We start from the raw sequence: 5,588 nt of genomic DNA on the forward strand, positions 1-5,588 counted from the left end.
AGCCGGACATCCTAGAGAGTGAAGTCAAGTGGGCCTTAGGAAGCATTACTAACAACAAAGCTAGCGGAGATGACAGTATTCCAGCTGAGCTACTTAAAATCCTAAAAGATGATGCTGTTAAAGTGCTGCACTCAATATGCCAACACATTTGGAACACTCAACAGTGGCCACAAGACTGGAAAAGGTCAGTTTATATTCCAGTTCCAAAGAAAGGCAATGCCAAAAAGTGTTCAAACTACCGCACAATTGCGCTCATTTCACATGACAGCAAGGTTATGCTCAAAATCCTACAAGCTAGGCTTCAGCAGTATGTGAACCGAGAACTACCGGAAGTGCAAGCTGGGTTTCGAAGAGGCAGAGGAACTAGAGATCAAATCGCCAACTTTCGCTGGATCATGGAGAAAGCAAGAGAATTCCAGAAACACCTCTATTTCTGCTTCATTGACTACACTAAAGCCTTTGATTGTGTGGATCACAACAAACTGTGGCAAATTCTTAAAGAGGTGGGAGTACCAGACCACCTTACCTGTCTCCTGAGAAACCTGTACGAGGGTCAAGAAGCAACAGTAAGAACCGGACATGGAACAACCGATTAGTTCAAAATTGGGAAAGGAGTACGACAAGGCTGTATATTGTCACCCTGCTTATTTAACTTATATGCAGAGTACATAATGAGAAACGCCGGGTTGGATGAATCACAGGTCGGAATTAAGACTGCTGGGAGAATTATCAACAACCTCAGATACGCAGACGATACCACCCTAAAGGCAGAAAGCAAAGAGGATCTAAAGAGCCTCTTGTTGAGGGTGAAAGTGGAGAGTGCAAAAGCTGGTTTGAAACTCAACATTAAAAAAACGAAGATCATGGCATCTGGCCCCATCACTTCCTGGCATATAGAAGGGGAAGAAATGGAAGCAGTGACAGATTTTACTTTCTTGGGCTCCAAGATCACCGCAGATGGTGACTGTAGCCATGAAATTAAAAGATGCTTTCTCCTTGGGAGGAAAGCTATGGCAAACCTCGACAGCATAGTAAGAAGCAGAGACATCACCTTGCCGACAAAGGTCCGTATAATCAAAGCTGTGGTTTTCCCCGTAGCAACGTATGACTGTGAGAGCTGGACTATAAGGAAGGCTGAGTGCTGAAGAATTGATGCTTTCCAACTGTGGTGCTGGAGAAGACTCTTACGAGTCCCCTGGACTGCAAGGAGGTCAAATCAGTCCATCCTAAAGGAAATCAACCCTGAGTGCTCATTGGAAGGACAGATACTGAAGCTGAAGCTCAAATATTTTGGCCACCTAATGCGAAGAGAAAAGTCACTGGAAAAGACCCTGATGCTGGGAAAGATTGAAGGCAAAAGGAGAAGGGGATGGCAGAGGATGAGATGGCTAGATAGCATCACCGATGCAATGAATATGAACTTGAGCACACTCCGGGAGAGAGCGGAGGACAGGAAGGCCTGTCGTGCTATGATCCATGGGGTCACGAAGAGTCGGACACGACTGAACGACTGAACAACAACAATACGCACACCCACACACTCAATGAATATGTATATAGTACATTGAATATAATATAAAATACAATGGGAATAACTCCATGTACACCATCCTGTGGTTCTTGGGAAAGGTAGAATACAAGAAAAAATATTTTCTGGCTGCTCTCCAGTCACAATGCATTATATTTCCTCTGTGTCCCTCTGAGGGCCAAACAAATTGTCATGTTAAATACCTATGTAGGTTCCCCCCCTCTAAATAATAGCCATGGGGATCCCAATCAGGGTTGTGACCATGGTGCATGGAAAGGAGGGTTTTAATTCCCCCTTTCCAGCTTGGATGAAAATCACCCCCCCCCCCAACCTATTAACCAGGGAAGGGAAGCTTCCATAGCACAAATACATAAAAAACGCACATCACATTATTCTTTGATAATAATTTCTACTATGGTTTTCAGGCTGCGTTCTGGGGTTCTCTGAAACATAGCTTTCCCACAGCTCCTAATCTTCCCCTGCAATGTGCAGCTGCAGGGGAGTACAGTACATGTGTTCAAGCTAAGGTGCACACTCAGTTCAAACACAGCAACGGTAAGGCACCACAGGCCTGACTGGTGTACCCTGTGAATGGAAACTGTAACCTGGGGCATGCCTCAGAATCCTCTGTGATCCACAGGAATTCCTCAGGAAAACAAACATGGACGTGTTCCCTGAAGGCAAAGTTTGAAAGCCACTGTTCTACTAGAAGAGTGAGTCAGTGTAGAGATGCCTGGACAGTGGTAAGCTTTTAAAACCCTATTTTGTGTTCTACTACCCTTCCCCTTCCCTTGTGTGTTCGGGATTTTTAGTTTGTAAGCCTGATGGCTGGACTCCTCTTTTTTATTGATGAGACCCATTTTGGGAGATAATTGCCTGAAAAGCTGGAAAAAATACAGTAGTAGTAGTAGTAATAAAATACAACAACAAACAACAGTAATAATGATGTATAAGGTTACAGCCTTAATGAAATGGGGGGGGGGGAATACAGTGAACTCTTCCAGTTTAGCTTCCAGCAAGGAACCAGGATTCTCCATGCTTCATAGATTTGTGTCATTCTGAAAACCATTTCTTTGTTTCCCACCATTGTGTGTTTGCTTGTTTGTTTAACTCTAGGGCAGGGGTGGGACACATGTGGCAATCGCTGTCCCCTAGTGTGCCCCCCACCAACCCCCATTCACAGCTGAGCTCCCAAAATTCATGGCAATGGTGGAAAAAGCATTGCCAGCTTGCCACCAATTTTGCTATTAGGAGGCCTAAAATAACGACTTCTTGCTTGTTCTCAAGTGAGATTTGCCACTTAGGTTTTCATAGTGGTTTGCGACCGCTTACATCGAGTCTGTCTTAACCAGCAGCAAAAGCTGGAACCCCTAGGCCGAGATCAGAATTGTTGCTATCTTGTCCTCCTAGCTTTTTCTGCCATTTGAAGCCACTGCAGAGAGGAAGAAACACCAGCTGGAAGCCACACTGACATTTGCAGTCTAGCAGAAAAGAAGCCCCCTGTAACTGTATGTGTTTCTGGTGTCAGCTTTTCCTGGCGGCTATTTCCATTGGGCTAAGTGGTTATTAGGCATGTGGCAGGATATGAAATGGAAACTGGAAGTCATGTTTGGATGAGCCTTCAGTGAAATGGCACATGCATCGTAATTTACTGATGTTTTGATGATGTTATATAAACTGCTTTGAGAGCTTTGCCTGAAAAGTGGCATAAAATGTCTAAAATAAAAATGAGTTAATAGAAAAAAAGATGGACTTCATTATTAAAATATCATTAAGGGCACAATCCTATGCCTGTTTAGGCAGAAAAAAGTCCTGCAACTCCCAGCCTGCCATAAATCATTTTAAAATAAGACGGACTTAACATCAGACCCAAGTCATAAAAACTGTTGTGCTTTAGCAGTAAACCTGTCTCCTTTCCAAGTGGTTTCGAGGTTGGCTAGGAAGGTGATAATGCGGGACCTGGTTGGCACTCTATTGATAAGCTCTTCTTCAGAACCTCTTACATTTTGATCAGAGAGGTCTTTTTAAACAGCTAATTGAGGGAGGGGCTATGGAAAGAGGAGCAGACTAAAGGAGAGCAGAAATAAACACAAGGAAAAACCTATTAAAGACCAATTGATAGTTTATGAACCAGTACTTTTAACAGTGTTTCCACAGTACCATGTTGCCCTCACTATTTGGCAAACAATATTTCCCCAATCTTTGACTTTCCATATCTTTTCTAGTTAGGCATATTGGAATTAATATACTGGCCCATGTGCTCAGGAGTGGGTATACTAACCATACCATTTTTCTCTTCTGTAATTGTGTGTGTGTGTGTGTGTTTGAGAACAAAAATCTGTAAAAAAATAAAATCTGCGCTTTTGGACTTTGACCCAGTGTTAGAGCTAGTTTTCGCACTTTAGAAGTAGCTATTCCCCACTTTGGTAAGAGTAGAATACATAACTGTTCATGCACTACACCTCTGGGTAAATGCACCCTTACACCCGTGTTGGTCATTACACATATATACGTGTGAGTTGTGTATTCAAGTGAATAATGATATGGGGCAACAGGGAGCAGTGGATTTTGGATATTTAAATTGTGCCTGCACTTACACTCACCATGTATATATGTAAATAAATTCAATAATACAAAAACACCATAAGCGTCCAGTGATCTCGTTCCAAAGGAAACCAAATCTGGGTAAATGCTTCACCCTGGAACTTCTCACCAAAGTGGATTAAGCGTAGCAATATGAGCATTTCTACACGAGGCTTTTGTTGTGCACTTGTGATTGGTCACTCTTATTTTTTTGTGGGTCCTTTATACAACATCGTCAACCTCCAGGGCCCCTCCCGTGCTTTCTTGCCATTATAGCAATTCTCAACAGGGATAATGTGATAAGAGATTTTATTACGCTTTGAAGCACAATATATTTCTGGCGAATTTCCGGAAAGCTGCTTTATCGCAGCACCATCTAGTGGCTATACAATGAAACATATAGAACTTACCCCGAAAGAAAAAGCCCAGAAACAACCACATGTAAAGGAAGAGAATCTTAATCCCGCAAGGAATCTGGAAGCAGAAGTCCCAGTAAGGTTGTGGGATTTTAACTTCATGTGGAAAAGCTCCATATTTCAGTATCGCACACAATGCTGGCAGTATGGAGAGGCAACTCTACTACACCTAGCCATAGCATGTATATATGAGAGTTGCCTTATCGCTGTCTGGGACAATGCATTGGATACTTGTGTGCACCTCTTGGATAGCTCAGGGAAACTGGTTGGAGCAGCAGAAGGTTTCTGTGTAGTCCTATGTCCACCTATTTCTGATACCTCAGTTCTAGTGTTTTTCTTCTGATCCTAATACAGCATTAAGCCAACTTCTTCTCCAGCTATTTTGTAGTCTTATAGGTTTTTGCTTCTCCCCCCCCCCCGCCGCTACCCCCATAACCTACATCAGTGGTAGACAACGTGGTGCCCTCCTGATGTTTTGGGCTACAACACCCATCATCCCTGACTGTTGACCATGCTGGCTGGGGCTGCTGGGAAGTTGTAATCTAAAGCATCTGGAGGGCACTAGCTTGCCTAGCACTCATCTGCATAGTCTATAAACAGGGCTGCACACAGGGGTACTAGTGTACCTATTGATGGGGATGGGGGGGCAGGGTGGGCAGAGCTTTGGGGCCTCCAAGTTTATATGGAATGTCACAGAGGCAAAGGTACACTTTACACAAACTGGGTGTGTGTATGTGGCCAAATAGAAATAGCATACTTAAGCTGCAATCCTATACACACTGAATCCAATGCGACTTATTTCTCAGCAAGCACGCGTACAGTTGTGCTGGTAGTGATATGCATTTGGGGGGTACAGCTGACTGGGCATACATTTGGCATGAAAGAAATTACACAACTCCCACCAAGCCCACCTGAAAGAGGAGGAACATTCTAGGACACAACACTACATGTACCTGTTGCTCTGAAAGGCGGCTGTTAGAATAACAACTTCACGCAACGTTATATTGCATAAGTTAGAGGCACCTTTGTCATGTATACTGCACTTGCCTCTACACGCATGA

This window comes from Heloderma suspectum, chromosome 2, assembly GCF_057233095.1.
Source record: "Heloderma suspectum isolate Gila_16-S chromosome 2, 16-S_ref, whole genome shotgun sequence".
In the NCBI taxonomy this organism is placed as follows: Eukaryota; Metazoa; Chordata; class Lepidosauria; order Squamata; family Helodermatidae; genus Heloderma; species Heloderma suspectum.